Here is a 19,450-nt window from a genome sequence, read left to right on the forward strand (position 1 = left end):
AGGCCTTACACGGGGCCAGAGTTACAGGCCTTCCACGGGACCAGAGTTACAGGCCTTCCGTGGGAGAGATGGCCTTGCCCTTCACGGTCTGCATGCTCTCATCTTCCTTCCCTCCGGCCTCAGCTTCCCTGTCTATTAACATAGACATATCTGTGAAGGCCTTTATTCCTGAGGGCTTGTGAGGATGCATGGCTATGTGAGACACTGTGTGAGACTAGTATTATGGGGTCTGTCAGGCACAAATCTCTTTGGACCCAGACTTCTTGCCTGTCAGGGTCAGAGTCTGGGGCAGGCGTAAGAACTCCCTTGCTTGGCTCTTGACTTTAGTGTTCTTGCTTGCTTTTCTAAGACTAGGAGCACATTTACCTCTTCTCAGATGCTGTTTAAAAACAGGCTCAGAATCCTGGCTTTCATACTGAGAACATATTTTCTTAGTGACATCCCTTCTCATTTTGGTCTCTGAATCACCGGGCAACATCAAGCTCTCTTTGTGGTAAATAACACACCTGATAACTTCATGTTAAAGAAGGAGGTACAGTGCACTGTAATAATTTTCAGTTAATAAAATGTTAATGTGATTATGATATTTGTTAAGAATTGTTTGAAATACATAAAAAAGTCTATAGGCAGAGAGGATTGCAGCCTCTTAGCATGTTGCCACCTAGTGGCAGTTGCTGGGATGGCCCAGACTCTTGGAGAGGCGAAGCACTGCTGCTATGTGGGACAGTCATCCTGGACATCCTGGGCCCTGATCAACAGTTGTGGCTCTCAGATTTCATCTTAGAGGCCTTCCTTGCTGTCTCTATTAATCCGCCTTATCTTTCTGGGCACGATTTAAATCACCACTGCACGAGGCTATCTCTGAGCAACTAGAGAGCAACCATTCCCTGCACCATCCACCCTGGACACTGCCTTATATTGGGCCTCTGCAGTCCTGGGGCCAGAGGCAGAAAAAAAAAAAAAATCTGGGCGCTGCTACCGAACACTCAAAGCCCAGTAGTCCACCATGCTTAACCCTTCCACGACTTTCAAAGGCCTTCAAAATGTTTGGATTCTGGAGAAAAAGAAAAAGTGACTGGCTCCCAAATAAGAAAACTACAGAGAACAATAAACATTAAAAAGAAAAATCAACCAAATTCGCATGTCAATTAAATGCAACATAATTCTTACTCAGTTATGTTTATTCCGTGAGAGTGCATTTAATACGTTTGACATGATATAGGGTAATGGGATCTCTAACACTAAAAACCCTCCAGGCTCCGTCCTGCAGACCGACAGTGACCTCCCTCTCTCCCACATCCTCATTGATGGCTGGCGACTCTGGGAGGTGAACTGATTTGCTCACGTCCCTCAGGGGAAGAGCTGGGATAAAAGCCTGAGTTTTCTGACTCCTGGTCCAGTGCTTTCCATGACACCAAGTTACCAGCATTACTAGCCTGATTTTTTGTTGTGGTGGTTCCAGAAACTTCTCTGTGACTTTGGAAATATTTTCAGGATTTGCAGGCACTACACTAAAAATTAATGGAAACTATTGAAATTAAACCTGCATCATCAACAGCTACATTTGTGTTTTTCACATTTGTAAAAAAAAAAAAAAAAAAAAAAAATCACAAATCTTATCATATACTCTTGCCTTCTCTGCTTCCTTTTCCAAGTTTCTTTTACTTCCTCTATAAATTTATCATGTTCCCTCTATTACTTTGAAGACAGGTGGCCTAACTGATATTATTTGGATTCATAACAAACAGAATTACTCATTTCTTTTTTTTTTTTTAAGTATTTTCTTATTTTTTATTGTGAATTTCTGGAAGAGCAGTTTTTTTTAGGTGAGAGGAGGGGAGATAGTGAGACAGACTCCCACATGCACCCTGACTGGGATCTACCCAGCAACCCCATCTGGGGATGATGCTCAAGTACCAAGCTATTTTTAGTGCCTAAGGCTGATGCGATCCAGTGGAGCTATCCTTAGTGCCTGGTGCCACGCTTGAACCATTCGAGCCACTGGTTGCTGGAGCAGAAGAGGAAGAGAAGAGGGAGGGGGGGGGAGAAGCAGATGGTCGCTTCTCCTATGTGCCCTGGATAGGAATTTAACCTGGGATGTCCATATGCTGTTCTATCCACTGATCCACCAGCCAGGGCTGGGAAGACCATTTTCTTAGAGTTTAAGCACTAAACTATACTAAATGTGAAAACCCAATTGTTATAACCAGGTTTCTAGGTTTATAGGTATATATAGGTTTCTAGGACTAGTAATTGTATATGCTTCCTCCATGCAATTCAATATAATAATCCCATGCTGAAGATAGAAATTCTCCTTCCTTAATTTTCATGCGGTAAATGTCAGGGCTGGTAAATGCTTTGCTAAGTTGAGAAGTATTCTTTAAAGTTACTTCAGATAATCTCTAAAATTCTTGCATGAAAGCAGAAAGCTCTTGTTCGATAGCTCTTAGTGGGGAGGATTCCTGTGCGCAGATCCTGTGGATGGGAGGACAGTGTGCGAAGTGAGATGAAGGTGAACGCACTGCACTGGTTCTGTCAGTGCAATGAGTTGGCACAGAGTTCACCTTCCCTTCCCAGTTTCCTTAATGGCTCCGGCAAATCAGTTTGTTTGCTTGTTTGTTTGTTTGTTTTTAAGCAAAGAACTACCTCAGATGCAGAGTATGTACAAAAGAAACACAGAATGTCAGAGCTATGGCCTTGGAGCTGGCCTATGCTAGCCCCCTCACACTCCAGGCACGAGGCTCAAGAGAGAAAGAGATCTGGTTGGGAGCTGAGTTCAGATCAGAGCTCAGAGCTCACGATTTCAAGTCCAAGGCAAGTTTGTTTACATTTGGAAATTCCTGGAGAGGAGAATGAGACGGAAACAGGGACTTCTCTAATTCACCTCTGTATGCTGCACAACGCCTAGCACAGCCCTCCAGCCTGACGGAAGTATCACTTCAAACCCACAAGGATGGCTTAAATAAAAAAGCAAGTGAGGACAAAGACATGAAGAAATTGGAACCCTCATACATTGCTAGTAAGATTGTAAAACAGCGCAACCACTTAAAAAAACAGTTCGGCAGTTCCTCAGAAAGTTAAACTCTCAACTACCCTATGACCCATCAATTTTACTCCTACGTATATAACCAGGAAAAATGAAAACTTGTACACACAAAAACTTGTACATGAATGTTCATAACATTATAATAGTAAAAAATGTCCACCAACTGATCAGCAGATAAATAAAATGTGATATATATCCACACAGTCGAATATTACTCAACCATTTAAAAGAATGAAGCCTTGATTCATGCTACAATATGATGAACCTTGAAAACATCATGTTAGGTGAAAGAAGCCGGTCACAAAGACCACATATTGGATGATGCCATTTATATGAAATGTCCAGAGTAGAGAAATCCATAGAGACAAAAAAATGGTTTCTACTGGCTGGGAGGAACAGGGCATGGGGAATGATTTCCAGTAGGTTCAGGGATTGTTTTGTACATAAGGGAAAGGGTCTAAAATTAGATACTGGTGATGGCTATATAATTTTGTGAATATACTAAAAACCACTGCAGTATCTGCTTTTATAGGGTGAATTCTTTGGCATGTAATAGCCCAATAAAAATGTTACACACCTACACACCCTCACACCCACACACCCACACACACCAGTTTCCAGAAGACCCATTTTTGGAAGGATACCTACACAATTTACATGGCCACTTGTTTGTCCTACTTGACTGTGTAAATCAGGGGTAGTCAACTTTTTTTTTTTATTATTAAATTTAATGCAGTGACATTGATAAATCAGGGTACATGTGTTGAGAGAAAATATCTCTAGATTATTTTGACATTTGATTGTGCTGTATACCCCTCCCCCAAAGTTAAATTGTCTTCTGTCACCTTCTATCTGGTTTTCTTTGTGCCCCTCCCCTCCCCTAACCCCTCTCTCCTTCTTCACCCCCTCCCCCCTCCCCCAACCTCCCGCCCCTGTTGCCATCACATTCTTGTTCATGTCTCTGAGTCTCATTTTTATGTCCCTTCTATGTATGGATTCATCTTAGTTTTTTTTTTCTGATTTACTTATTTCACTCCGTATAATGTTGTCAAGGTCCATCCATGTTATTGTAAATGATCCAATGTCATCATTTCTTATGGCTGAGTAGTATTCCATAGTATATATGTACCAAAGCTTTTTAATCCACTCGTCCTCTGACGGACACTTGGGCTGTTTCCAGATCTTCGCTATTGTGAACAAAGCTGCCACAAACATGCGGGTGCATTTCTCCTTTTCGAACCGTTCTATGGTGTCTTTGGGGTATATTCCTAAAAGTGGGATAGCTGGGTCAAAAGGCAGTTTGATTTTCAGATTTTTGAGGAATCTCCATACTGTTTTCCACAGTGGCTGCACCAGTCTGCATTCCCACCAGCAATGCAGGAGGGTTCCCTTTTCTCCAAATCCTCGCCAGCACTTATTCTGTGTTGTTTTGTTGATAAGCGCCATTCTGACTGGTGTGAGGTGATATCTCATTGTGGTTTTAATTTGCATTTCTCTAATGATTAGTGATGTTGAGCATTTTTTCATATGCCTATTGGCCATCTGTATGTCCTCTTTGGAGAAGTGTCTATTCATCTCTTTTGCCCATTTTTGGATTGGGTTGTTTGTCTTCCTGGTGTTGAGTTTTACAAGTTCTTTATAAATTTTGGTTATTAACCCCTTATCAGACGTATTGTCAAATATGTTCTCCCATTGTGTAGTTTGTCTTTTTATTCTGTTCTTGTTGTCTTTAGCTGTGCAAAAGCTTTTTAGTTTGATATAGTCCCATTTGTTTATCCTGTCTTTTATTTCACTTCCCCGTGGAGATAAATCAGCAAATATATTGCTCCGAGAGATGTCCGAGAGCTTACTGCCTATGTTTTCTTCTAAGATGCTTATGGTTTCACGGCCTACATTTAAGTCTTTTATCCATTTTGAGTTTATTTTTGTGAGTGGTGTAAGCTGGTGATCTAGTTTCATTTTTTTGCAGGTAGCTGTCCAATTTCCCAACACCATTTGTTAAAGAGGCTGTCTTTACTCCATTGTATTTCCTTACCTCCTTTGTCAAATATCAGTTGTCCATAGAACTGTGGGTTTATTTCTGGGTTCTCTGTTCTGTTCCATTGATCTATATGCCTGTTCTTATGCCAGTACCAGGCTGTTTTGAGTACAACAGCCTTGTAGTATAACTTGATATCAGGAAGTGTGATACCTCCCACTTTATTCTTCTTTTTTAAGATTGCTGAGGCTATTTGTGTCCTCTTTTGGTTCCATATAAATTTTTGGAATATGTGTTCTATATCTTTGAAGTATGTCATTGGTATTTTAATTGGTATTGCATTGAATTTATAGATTGCTTTGGATAATATAGACATTTTAATGATGTTTATTCTTCCTAACCATGAGCACGGTATATGCTTCCACTTGTTTGTATCTTCCTTGATTTCTTTTATCAATGCTTTGTAATTTTCCGAGTACAAGTCTTTAGTCTCCTTGGTTAAGTTTACTCCTAGGTACTTTATTTTTTTGGTTGTAATTGTGAAGGGGATTGTTTCCTTAATTTCTCTTTCTGACTGTTCATTGTTGGTGTATAAAAATGCTTCTGATTTCTGAGTATTGATTTTATATCCTGCCACTTTGCTGAATTTATTTATCAGGTCCAGTAGTTTTTTGACTGAGACTTTAGGGTTTTCTATATACAATATCATATCATCTGCAAATAATGATACCTTTACTTCTTATTTTCCAACTTGAATGCCTTTTATTTCTTCTTCTTGTCTGATTGCTGTGGCTAGGACTTCCAGGACTATGTTAAATAAGAGTGGTGAAAGGGGGCACCCCTGCCTTGTTCCTGATCTTAAGGGGATTGCTTTTAATTTTTTCCCATTGAGTATGATGTTGGCTGTGGGTTTGTCATAGATGGCTTTTATCATGTTGAGGTATGTTCCCTGTATTCCCACTTTGCTGAGAGTTTTGATCATGAATGGGTGCTGGATTTTATCAAATGCTTTTTCTGCATCTATTGAAATTATCATATGGTTTTTCTCCTTCTTTTTGTTTATGTGATGAATCACATTGATTGATTTACGAATATTGTACCAGCCTTGCCTCCCCAGAATAAATCCCACTTGATCATGGCGTATGATTTTTTCCATATATTGTTGGATCCGGTTTGCTAATATTTTGTTGAGGATTTTAGCATCTATATTCATCAGAGATATTGGCCTATAATTTTCTTTCTTTGTGTTGTCTTTGCCTGGTTTTGGAATCAGAATTATGCTCGCCTCATAAAAGGAGCTTGGAAGTCTTCCTTCCTCTTGAATTTTTTGAAATAGTTTGAGAAGGATAGGAGTTAGTTCTTCTTTGAATATTTGGTAGAATTCCGTTGTGAAGCCATCGGGCCCTGGACTTTTCTTTGTTGGGAGTTTTTTGATAACTGTTTCGATCTCATTTGGTGTAATCGGTCTGTTTAGGTTTTCTGATTCTTCCAGATTGATTTTTGGAAGATTGTATGTTTCAAGGAATTTGTCCATTTCATCTAGGTTGTCTAGTTTTTTGGCATACAGTTCTTCATAGTATTTTCTTACAATATTTTGTATTTCTGTTGTGTCAGTTGTTATTTCTCCTCTCTCATTTCTAATTTTATTTATTTGAGTCCTCTCTCTCTTTTTCTTGGTGAGTCTACTTAAAGGTTCATCAATCTTGTTTACCTTTTCAAAGAACCAGCTCCTAGTTTCATTGATCCTCTGTATTATTTCTTTAGCCTCTATGTCATTTATTTCTTCTCTGATCTTTATTATTTCCTTCCTTCTACTACATTTAGGCTTTACTTGCTGTTCTTTTTCTAATTCTTTTAGATGCAGGGTTAAGTTGTTTATTTGAGCTTTTTCTAGCTTCTGAAAGTGTGCCTGTAGTGCTATGAACTTCCCTCTCAGCACTGCTTTCGCTGTGTCCCATAAATTTTCAGTTGTTGTATGCTCATTGTCATTCGTTTCTAGGAATTTTTTTATTTCTTCTTTGATCTCATTCTTAATCCATTCATTATTTAACACCCTGCTATTTAGTTTCCATGTGTTTGAGAATTTTTGAGCTTTTCTGCTGTGATTCATTTCTAGTTTCATGCCGTTGTGATCGGAGAAAGTGCTTGATGTGATTTCAGTCTTCTTAAATTTGTTGAGAGCACTTTTGTGCCCTAACATGTGGTCTATCCTAGAGAATGTACCATGAGCACTTGAAAAGAATGTATATTCTGCTGCTTTAGGGTGAAAGGATCTGAAGATATCTATTAAATCAAGTTGATCTAGTGTTTCCAATAAGTCTGCTGTTTCTTTGTTAATTTTCTTTCTTGAGGATCTATCTAGTGATGTTAGTGGGGTATTAAAATCCCCTACTATTATAGTATTGCTGTTGATCTCGCCCTTTAAATCCATCAAAGTCTGTTTTATATATTTGGGTGCTCCTATATTAGGTGCATAGATATTTATAATAGTTATATCTTCCTGTTGGATTACTCCCTTTATCATTATGTAGTGGCCTTCTTTATCTCTTACTATATCCTTTGTTTTAAAGTCCAATTTGTCTGATATAAGTATTGCTACCCCAGCTTTTTTTTCATTTCCTTTTGCATGAAATGTTTTTTTTCCATCCTTTTACCTTCAATCTATGTGTGTCTTTTGTTCTAAGGTGTGTCTCTTGTAGACAACATATGTATGGGTCCTGTTTTCTTATCCACGCAGCTACCCTATGTCTTTTGATTGGATCATTTAATCCATTTACATTTAAGGTTATTATTGATATGTAGTTGTTTATTGCCATTTTCTTCTTTAAAGGTGTATTCCTTTTTTTTGTTATATTCTTTTCCAACTTTAATCTGTTTACAATAGGCCCCTTAACATTTCCTGCAGCGTTGGTTTGGTTGTAATGAATTCCTTGAGTTGTTTTTTGTCTGGGAAGCTTTTTATTTCTCCTTCGATTTTAAACGATAGCCTTGCTAGATAAAGTAGTCTTGGTTGTAGGTTCTTGTTCTGCATTACTTTGAATATTTCTTGCCATTCCCTTCTGGCCTCAAGTGTTTCTGTTGAGAAGTCGGATGTCATCCTTATGGGGGCTCCTTTGTAGGTGATAACTTTTTTTTCTCTTGCAGCTTTTAATATTTTCTCTTTATCGCTTAGCTTTGGTATTTTAATTATGATGTGTCTTGGTGTAGGTTTCTTTGGGTTTCTCTTTAATGGAGTTCTCTGTGGTTCTTGGACTTGTGAGAGTTTCTCTTGCATTAATTTAGGGAAGTTTTCAGTTATGATATGATTGAACAAAGTCTCTATCCCTTGTTCTTTTTCTTCTTCTTCAGGAACCCCTATGATGCGGATGTTATTTCTCTTCATGTTGTCACATAGCTCTCTAAGTGTTTCCTCTGACTTTTTGAGTCTCTTTTCTCTTTTCTTCTCTGCTTTCATGCCTTCATTCCAGTTGTCCTCCAACTCGCTGATTCGATCCTCAGCTGTATCCATCCTGTTTTTAATTCCTTCCATTGTGGTCTTCATTTCTGATATTGTATTTGTCATCTCTGACTGATTCTTTTTTAATATTTCAATATCCTTTTTTATACTTGCTATTTCTTTATTTAGGTTTTCAAACTGCCCCTCCATTGTTGTTCTAAGATCCCTAAGCATCCTTACAATCATTATTTTGAACTCCGCATCTGGAAGTTTGATTATTTCCATATCACTCAGCTCATCTCTCAAAGGTGTCTCTTGTGGTTTCATTTGGGTTGCACTCCTTTGTCTTCTCATAATGGTGTTTTATTTGTAGAGTTGGTTGAGACTAGGCTTGGTGTTGTCTGCCTCCAGTTTTCAGTTGTGTTATTTCTAGGTCTTCTTGGGTTGGTATCAGCTATTATTTGTAATCCACTTTCGGATTTGGGCAGCTTTGAAGTCTTGATTTGTTTGTTTTCTTAACAGGTGATAGTCTTGTTAACTGATCTCAGCAGGGGGCTTCCTTGAAACTGTAACCAGGAATGCTGTGGGTGTAACCTGAGACGCTGAAGGTCTCTTCCACCAACTAATCTCACTGGGGGCAGGGTTTTTTCTCAGCTTCAGTAGGGGGAGGTATATCTCAGATCTCCATGGAGACCTGAGTTACTGCCCCTCCTCCCCACTTCTTGTTTTCAGCTGTGTCTTGTTGCGCTGATTGGAGCTGGATAGATGTCCGGAGATCTCTGATCCGGAAGCACTTCAGCTCTGTTTTGTGAAAGGTTCAGTCCCTCCCCCAGCTATGGCCGCCTCCAGCACGAATGAGTCAGTTTTTTTATTTCGTTTCTTGCATACCTTAGCCCCTCACAGTCTGTCCCTCTCCTTGTCCTTTCCACTTGGGAGATAAGCTGGTCTTTTCAACCCACCTTGCTCCCTGGTCGCCAGGTAAGTGGCTGTGAGCAGTAGTTTCTGCTCTTTTTCCTCTGTGAAATCCTCTCTGGGCTCTCAGCCTCACCTCCCCCCCTCCGTTCCTGTAAGCACAGGAGATTCAGGCACTCCTTACCAGGATTATTGTGGCCTCCTCTTTGCTCCTTGGTTTTTGAGAGCTGTTCTTGCAGTTCAGTGTTGGATTTTCATGCTGATTTTTCCTAAATTGATTTGTATTCCAGTTTGGTGTTGAGAGTTGGGCATCTGTGCGTCCGCCTACTCTGCTGCCATCTTCAAAATCCCGGTAGTCAACTTTTTTATACCTACCACCCATTTTTGTATCTCTGTTAGTAGTAAAATTTTCTAACTGCCCACCAGTTCCACAGTAATGGTGATTTATAAAGTAGGGAAGTAACTTTACTTTATAAAATTTATAAAGCAGAGTTACAGCAAGTTAAAACACATAATAATAATTACTTACCAAGTACTTTATGTCAGATTTTTGCTAAGTTTGGCAGAATAAATCTTTATAAAACAACTTACTATAGTTAAATCTCTTTTTATTTATACTTTGGTTGCTCTGCTTCTGGCTACCATGAAAGCTGGAATGCCCACTAGTGGGCGGTAGGGACCAGGTTGACTACCACTGGTGTAAATAATGACTGAATGAGAGAGTCTGTGATAACCACCTTTCAAACTGCCCTCTGAATTTATTCTAGGTATTCTCCATATGTGGGTAAAAATATCTGCTACCTACATGAAAGCAAACCAGTGCCCAACAAGAGTTAGTACCTGGGGTCCAATAAGTTGTCATGGGCTGGAAGGGATAATATATTAGCATCTGTCATAAAGAGTCAGTTAGCTTTTTCCCATCTTGCAAGATGGCAGGCGAAAAAATGGAGAAGCCGGATACTCAGAAGAAACCTGAAGCCAAGAAGGCTGGTGCTGCTGGTAAAGTTAAGAAGGGCAACCTCAAGGCCAAGACGCCTAAGAAGGGGAAGCCCCACTGCCGCCGAAACCCTGTCCTAGTCAGAGGAATTGGCAGGTACTTCCGGTCGGCTATGTATTCCCGAAAGGCCATGTACAAGAGGAAGTATGCGGCCCCTAAATCTAGGATTGAAAAGAAAAAGAAGGAGAAAGTTCTTGCTACTGTCACAAAACCAGTTGGTGGCGACAAGAATGGTGGTACCCGAGTGGTTAAACTTCACAAAATGCCTGGATATTATCCTACTAAAGATGTGCCTGGAAAGCTTTTGAGCCACGGGAAGAAACCCTTCAGGCAGCATGTGAGAAAACTGCGGGCCACCATCACCCCCGGGACCATTCTGATCATCCTCACTGGGCGCCACAGAGGCAGGAGGGTGATTTTCCTGAAGCAGCTGAGCAGTGGCTTGCTACTTGTGACTGGACCTCTGTGCCTTAACCGAGTTCCTCTGCGTAGAACACACCAGAAATTTGTCATCGCCACCTCCACCAAAATTGACATCAGCCGTGTGAAAATCCCCAAACACCTCACGGATGCCTACTTCAAGAAGAAGAAGCTGCGCAGGCCCAGACACCAGGAGGGCGAGATCTTTGACATGGAGAAGGAGAGATACGAGATTACAGAGCAACGCAAGGTTGACCAGAAAACCGTGGATTTGCAAATTTTGCCCATAATCAAAGCTGTCCCTCAGCTCCAGGGCTACCTCCGCTCTGTGTTCGCTCTCACGAATGGGCTCTAGCCTCACAAAATGGTGTTCTGAATTTCTTACAAAAAACCTGATTAAAAAAGTAACCTATTAAAAAAAAGAAGAAAAGAGTCAATTAGCTTTGGGGACACAACGGCAGGGTAGCTCAGTGGTAGAGCATTTGACTGCAGCTTTGGGGACACAGTGTCAGTTTTTTAAATGACAGTATACTTCCTCCTACTTCCCACCACTGGCTTCCATTCTGTGTTAGCTCCTGGACTGAGTGGGCCCGGCCTGGTCAAATCCGGAAGTGCAGCAGGGCTGGTCCGTGGCCCGTGGCACAGAGAGCTTTGTCTTCGGCAAGTCTGCTTTTCTCCTTCCTTCCTGGTGCTCATTCCAGGGTCCTCCCAGCACTCTGGCCTGGCGTCTGTGGCCCAAGCCCTATGCTCCCCATAAAGACACTTCCTAATCCCCTTTACTTTAATCCAGTAATCCCATAAGGAATCCTTATTCATTGGCTGGGGGCTGAGGCCTATTTACCATAATGGGACCTTTTGGAGCTGGTTATCTGCGAGATGAATCTGGATCCCATCACTTTGCCTTTGTTGTCTTTGGACTTTGTGTTTGAAAGATTCAGCACACACCATCATGCCAACATATTTTCTTTATTGATGACAGCAATATTTAGAAAGCTGCCGATTTGACCACATGGAGGACACACTCTAGGAGGGAGGCTTGTGGAAGGAAAATGGGAGGGAGATTATTGCATATTAAGGGCCGATTATGGTTGTTTCCATGTCTTGGCCACTGTGAACAATGCTGCAATGAACATGGGGCTTCACGTGTCCTTATGTACCAATGTTTTTGAGTTATGGGGGTATATACCCTATAGAGGGATTGCTGGGTCATATGGTAGTTCTATTTTTAATTTTTTGAGGAACCACCATACTTTCCTCCATAATGGTTGTACTACTTTACATTCTCACCAACAGTGGATGAGGGTTCCTTTTTCTCCACAGCCTCTCCAACACTTGTTATTACCTGTCTTGTTGATAATAGCTAATCTAACAGGTGTGAGGTGGTATCTCATTGTACTTTTGATTTGCATTTCTCTAATAGCTAATGAAAATGAGCATCTTTTCATATATCTGTTGGCCATTTGTATTTCTTCCTGGGAGAAGTGTCTGTTCATGTCCTCTTCCCATTTTTTATTGGATTGTTTGCTTGTTTGTTGTTGAGTTTTATGAGTTCTTTGTATATTTTAGATATTAGGCTGTTGTTTGAAAATATCATCTCCCATTTAGTTGGCTGTCTGTTTGTTTTATTGTCAGTTTTTTTTGCTGTGCAAAAGCTTCTCAGTCTGATGTGGTCCCATTCATTTATCTTTGCCTTCACTTCCCTTGCCTTTGGAGTCAAATTCATAAAGTGCTCTTTGTAACCAAGGTCCGTGAGTTTAGTACCTATGTTTTCTTCTTATATTTAGGTCTTTGATCCATTTTGAATTAATTTTAGTACAAGGGGACAAACTGTAGTAGAGTTTCATTCTTTTGCATATGGTTTTCCAGTTTTACCAGCACCATTTGTTGAAGAGGCTTTCTTTTCTCCATTGTGTGTTGTTGGCCCCTTTATCAAAAATTATTTGACCATATACATGTGGTTTTATTTCTGGGCTTTCTATTCTGTTCCATTGGTCTGTCTATTTTTCTGTCAATACCATGCTGTTTTGATTATTGTGGCTCTATAATATAATTTGAAGTCAGGTATTTTCTTTTTTTTTTTTTTTTTTGTATTTTTTCTGAAGCTGGAAACGGGGAGAGACAGTCAGATAGACTCCCGCATGCGCCCGACCGGGATCCACCCGGCACGCCCACCAGGGGCGACGCTCTGCCCACCAGGGGGCGATGCTCTGCCCCTCCGGGGCGTCGCTCTGCCGCGACCAGAGCCACTCTAGCGCCTGGGGCAGAGGCCAAGGAGCCATCCCCAGCGCCCGGGCCATCTTTGCTCCAATGGAGCCTTGGCTGCGGGAGGGGAAGAGAGAGACAGAGAGGAAGGAGGGGGGGGGGTGGAGAAGCAAATGGGCGCTTCTCCTAGGTGCCCTGGCCGGGAATCGAACCCGGGCCCCCTGCATGCCAGGCTGATGCTCTACCGCTGAGCCCACCGGCCAGGGCTGAAGTCAGGTATTGTAATGATTTCATACATAGGTGGGACATAAAAATGAGACTCAGGGACGTGGACAAGAATGTGGTGGTTACCGAGGGTGGGGAGGGGAAGGGAGGGGTAGGGGGGAGAGGAGGGGCACAAAGAAAACCAGATAGAAGGTGACAGAAGACTATATGACTTTGGGTGATGGGTATGCAACATAATCAAATGTCAAACTAACCTGGAGATGTTTTCTCTGAACCTATGTACCCTGATTGATTAATGTCACCCCATTAAAATTAATTTTTAAAAAAGGGCCTATTATGTACAAGGCATTCTAGTAAGCATTTTCTCATGTCATCTCATAATCTTGTGGGGTAGGTATGTAGATATTGATATCCTCATTTTAGAGAAGTGGAAGTAGAGGCTCAGAACTCAGAAATGTGCCCAAGTCCGAAGCTAAGTGGCAGGGCTAGGATTCAGATCCAACTGTGCCTGACTCTGAGTCCAGCTTTTCCCTCCTGGGCTTGACCTTGGAGATTCTTCTTTTCCTGGGGACGGAAACACGCGAGCGAGCATTGTGAAGCTGGTGGTTGCATCCAGAACCACCACCAATTCCTACATAGTTCTGAAGCCAGAGGAAGGCCTGTGGTTTACTGTGGGACTTTGGACAAGTCACATAACAACTTTCTGCTTCACCTTCCCCATTACTAGTCTGTAAAGCACTTTGAGAGCCTATAATGAAAGGGCTGCTTAAGGACAAAGAAATATTGTCCTTCTGTGTAGGCAGAAAGCCAAGGTTCCTACCTGTGGTCAGTGACAGTCCTGTGGTATTTCTCAGAAATGTACAACTGGGGCTTTAGAGCCCTGGGAAAACCCAGCTGAGTAGGTGCTGACTGAAACTCATCCTGTAGTTCCACCCGAGTAAGTGTTCCTCAGTCCTGCCTGACCCTCCCCGCTCTGCCCCCAGGTTAGGCCTCTGTTCTCTGAGCTTCACTTAGAGCAGGGGTCGGGAAACTTTTTGGCTGAGAGAGCCATGAATGCCACATATTTTAAAATGTAATTCCAAGAGAGCCATACAAAGACCCGTGTACCTTACGCATTATCCAATAAAAATTTGGTGTTGTCCCGGAGGACAGCTGTGATTGGCTCCAGCCACCCGCAACCATGAACATGAGCGGTAGGAAATGAATGGATTGTAATACATGAGAATGTTTTATATTTTTAATGTTATTATTTTTTTTAATTAAAAATTTGTCTGTGAGCCAGATGCAGCCATCAGAAGAGCCACATCTGGCTCGCGAGCCATAGGTTCCCGACCCCTGGTTTAGAGGCTGCTTTCCACTGACAGCCTCTCACACCCTGTGTCCTTCCCTTCAGTTTCTTGCAAATGAAAGAAACAGCATTAAGGGAGGTATTTCTTTTCGTCCTTCCTCCTTTCCTCTCTCCTTCTCATCCTCAAAAGAATGTACTAGAAGGCCCATAAATCATGGCAGATAGGTGTAAATCCTTAGTTCTAGCTCTAACTGTATTTGATAAGCCCTTTATACAGAATCTTCAAGGCAATTTGTATAAAATAATTGTGAAATTCATTATTTTCTTTAGCAACAAGTGAATAAGAATTTTCAAAATATATACATTAATATTCCCCCCCCCCCCCCAAATCTGAGAGAACATAGTCTTCGGTATACCAGAAGTCTTTAAAATGAATAGAAAATTTGTATTTATTTCTTTTTTAAAAATTTATTTATTTATTTATTTATTTTAGGTGAGAGAAGGGGAGATAGCAAGGCAGACTCCTGCATGTACCTCAGTTAGGATCCATTGGGCAACCCCAATCTGGGGCCAGTGATCAAGTGCCAAGCTATTTTTTAGTGCTTGAGGCTGTTGCACTCAGACCAACTGAGCTATCTTTAGTGCCCGGGGCCAAGCCTGAACCAACTGAGCCACTGGCTGTGGGAGGAGAAGAAGGAGAGAAGGAGGAGAGAGAGAGGGAGAGAAACAGATGGTTGCTTCTCCTGTGTGCCCTGACTGGGAATTGAACCCCAGATGTCCACACGCCAGGCCAGGGCCTTATGTTATAACCACTGAGCCACCGGCCAGGGCCTTATTTCTTTGAAAAGTGTCTTCTTTACATTGTGCCTCTATAGAGATGTCTTCCTGTCCTGCACACGTCAAATTATGGAGGCGAGGGAACTTAGTTGCTGCTATAAGGGATTCAAAAATTCCAAAGCTATTTTTCCAGTTCAGATAAGAGGTTCAGGAGAACCCAGTTGTCCTCCTTGGTGGTAACTGCCAACATTAGGGGAACTTCTTGTTCTTCTTGGAGTCATATGTGACTCTTTTATTTATAATTCCTTTGTATCTCCTGCCTATGCTCTTCCTATGGGAGGTGAATTTTATTATTTTATTTGGATTTGGATTTTTGTTGGTTCCTGACTTTGCTTGATCAGGATTCAGTGGGTAGGTTTGCTATTATTTACATATTGAAACATTTGTGGGAATGTCTCAAAAGGAAAACTGAAAAAAGAATTAAAAGAGAAACTGACATAAATAAGTAGATAACTCTAGAGTGGGCTAGCAGTGTGGCACAGTGTAAAGACTGACTCTCTCAAGAAGAGAAGCCATTTCATTTACTTATTTATAAGGGCTTGGAACAATGGGCAAAAGAATGGGTCTTATAGTTTAAGAAAGCAAAATGTATGATTAAAGGAATATACATACTGTCAAAACAGTTCTATTTATGCAAAAGATTCATGTAACTTTATAAAGGTTTTCAGGGATTTTAAAGGATTTTAAGTGCTGTGTTAGACCGTACTAGTAACAGATGTTCAACGGCATGTTTAAGTTTTTGTTTTACGAAAAAGCAAAGGATTACTTGATATTTTCCTTCTAAAAACCATACCAAAGCCACTACATTTTAAGTATAGCTCAAATTAATTATTTCTGAAAAAACATAAAACATTTAAAATAACATAAGAGCTACTAAAAAAAAGTATCACTATAGTGGAGCTGGAAGATTTTGTTTGCTAAATATTCCCTTCTGAATTCCAGTTTTTTGTGTCACTTCTTGTGCTTTTTCTATGAAGACAGATGGTGTCAGTAATTGCCTATATATTTAATTAAGTTAAAAAGCTACATAGTAAGGTTTTGGCAAAAAGTAGAAAATTTCATGCTATGAGCAAAGAAAGCAAAAGGAAACAGAGATTGATAGTATAAGACATTATTCCTCACCAAATACACATTTGGATAGCCATGTGTGTTGGAATGTGAGACTGGACTTTATCAATCTAATGATAAGAACAAAGGCATTTATTCTGAAAGGTAAAGCCCATACTCAAAATCTAGATGGTGGTTCTCTTACATTTTTGACCAGCTAGATGGGAATGACTCTACTTATTGTCCATGTACATCACCAACCTTGGGCCCAATACTTGGTGGTTATTCTGAATTCCTCTTAAGTTTTCTTTTCCTTTTCTTTTCTTTTTTTTGCCTGGGATTTTTTACCTAGCAGGCTAATTATTGTGAAATTATTATGAAGGAAAAAAGCAGTAGCTACTTGTAGAAAGTGGTTCAGAAAACTGCCTTAACCATTCTTGTGGTGTCTGTTTTCAATGTTCCCATCCCGTGAATCCACCTTCTGGCTTAATGGCAATATGGCGCTCCCAGCTGTGGCGCTGTGTACGGGCTTGCTCATTTAAACTCTTAAGGTTTAAAAATGGCTACCACAACACTGATTCTATTCCATTTCGCTTAGTCATTAACATTTAATGATTACCTTATGTGCTGAACACAAGGATGGAATATATTAAAAAAAATGGGAGATGTGTTTTCTGGCTTTAAGCTGTTCAACTCAATTCAACAAGCATATTGAGGCTATACAAGAGAAACATAGATTTTCTTCGGTGATGGTAGTTGAGGAGGAGGGAGTGACTTACAAAGGATGTCACCATCAATTCAATGCAGTACCATGGGGAGTATCTGCTGTGAGAGAAGGAGCGGGCTCAGCAGCCAGCTGGGTTTGAATCCTGGATTTGGCACTTATGTGACCTTGAACATGTCACTCTGGCCTCAGTTCTCATTTGTAAATTAGGGATAATCATACCCACTTCTCAGGGTGTGAGAATTAGGAATATTATATGTATAATACATAACGGAGTACCTGGCACTTGACAAAAATTTAATAACTTGTTAATGTTATCATTAATAATTACTCTGGCCACCAATACTATGTATACCTCATCTCTGAGAAGCTAGAGATTGAAGTGGTCATTGAGGTGGGATTAATTAAGGCAGGCTCACATGAGGAATTGGATTGTGAAACATCCAATTTGAAAGGGAAGTTGTACACACGGACAGAAAAGAAAGGAGAGGCAAGTTGTAGGAGAATGAAGATGGCATGTGGAAGGTGGGAAGAGAATGCATTAATTGAACATGGGAACCACCACACATGCCAGCTTGCTTGTCCTGGAGAGTACTTTGGACACGATTAATGAGAAGAGCAATAGTACCACACGATGGGAGGGGAGTAGTTCAGGGCTGTTTGAAGAAACAGGGAAAAGGTCCTGGATGGGTAATGCTGTTGGTTAGACCATTGTCCCAACACGCCAAGGTTGCGGGTTCATTCCCCCAGCAGGGCACATATAGGAATCAACCAATGGATACATAAATAAGTGGAACAACAAATTGATGTTTCTCTCTCTCTCTCTCCTTCCTCTCTAAAATCAATCAATCAATGAATTATTAAAAATAGGTAAGGCCTAGAGCAAATTACCCTGTACTTTGTCACCCTAATATTATGGTACAGGTAAAATATAGTTAAAATGAATGTTAAGAACAACTTTGCATGGCAAAAAAAATTTTTTTAAGCTTTAAACTGTACCTTTAAAAAATATAATTAATCATTTTAAAATTTTATTTTGAATTATAGTTGATATTCAATATTATTTTATATTCATTTCAGGTGTACAACATAGTGTTTAGACATTTATATCATTTATGAAGTGACCCCCCATTAATTCTAGTACCCACCTGGCCCCACACATAGCTATTAAAATATTATTGACTATATTCCTATTATTGGCCCATTCTGTCACTGTGCCAATGTGTACTTCTCAGTCCCTTCACCTTTTTCACCCCGTCCCCAACCCCCTTCTCCACTGGCAGTCCTCAGTCTGTTCTCTGTGCCCATGAGTCTGTTTCTATTTTGTTTGTTTATTTTGTTCTTTAGATCCCACATATAAGTGAAATCATATGGTACTTGTCTTTCTCTGACTGACTTATTTGACTTAGTATAATTAGGTTCATCTATGTTGTCCCAAATGGTAAGATTTCATTCTTTTTCATGGCCAAGCAGTATTTTATTGTATATAGGTATATATATATATTTTAGTCACTCATCTATTGATGGGCACTTGGGTTGCTACAAGGCAAAATTTATCACACAAAAACAGGTGACAGCTGGAAGTAGGAAAGGGCCACTCAGCTTTGTCTTAATGATACCAGGGGACAAGCTGTAAACACATGTATGGAGAACCTTCTGGTCTTTCTTAGCGTTAGCAGGGAGTTTTTTCCTTTCCCCCAGCTGCTGCCCTCCTGAGTCCTGTAGAACTGTGGCACCTCCTGAAAGGCACAAGGTGCAGTGTGAGTGTCCAGATTTGCTCAGCGTGAGACCTCAAAGTCCAAAGAGACGTGTCAGGGATTCATTCAAAAGGAGGCAAAAATCTCCATGACGAGAGTGGGCATCTGAAGTCCTCTGTTTAGAGGAACTGGGTCTATTACATATGTAGACCAACCAAAGTTCTCTACCCAAGAGTTGATGTTTAGGCTTGGGTTCAATTTTCTGAGGGTCAAGGTTTATAATGTAAGGGGGTTAACCAAACATTTAAGGACAGTCACATATGGTAATATTGGATATAAGCAAAGTTGGCTACTACATTACTTATACTATCGGTATTAAGAAACAAAATTGTAATTGTCACTGTAAAATTTATTGTCATCATTGCCTTTGTGTTTATTGTAAAAGTCATCATCACCACCGTCATTATTATTTCTTGTATATTAAAGGTCTGTTTCATTGACACAAAGATGCAGACCTTTTAAAGTGACAGATCTTTTACTTACTGCTTAAAAAAACATTTGGGATCTATTTTTCCCTTCACTAGGTATTAACTTGTGATTAACAATGTGCCTATCATAGCAATAAAAAAACACTGAATAAT

The 19,450-nt window shown here is 40.4% G+C and overlaps 1 protein-coding gene and 1 pseudogene across 1 annotated transcript in view; one reads left to right on the forward strand and one right to left on the reverse strand.

The window, feature by feature from the left end:
• Positions 1-19,450, reverse strand: part of IQCH (IQ motif containing H) — a 249,284-nt gene that overhangs the window by 35,086 nt on the left and 194,748 nt on the right. The gene's annotated exons all lie outside the window — the stretch shown is intronic.
• Positions 10,290-11,193, forward strand: LOC136375703 (large ribosomal subunit protein eL6 pseudogene; annotated as a pseudogene).

This window comes from Saccopteryx leptura, chromosome 6 (genome assembly GCF_036850995.1).
Source record: "Saccopteryx leptura isolate mSacLep1 chromosome 6, mSacLep1_pri_phased_curated, whole genome shotgun sequence".
NCBI classification, from domain to species: Eukaryota; Metazoa; Chordata; class Mammalia; order Chiroptera; family Emballonuridae; genus Saccopteryx; species Saccopteryx leptura.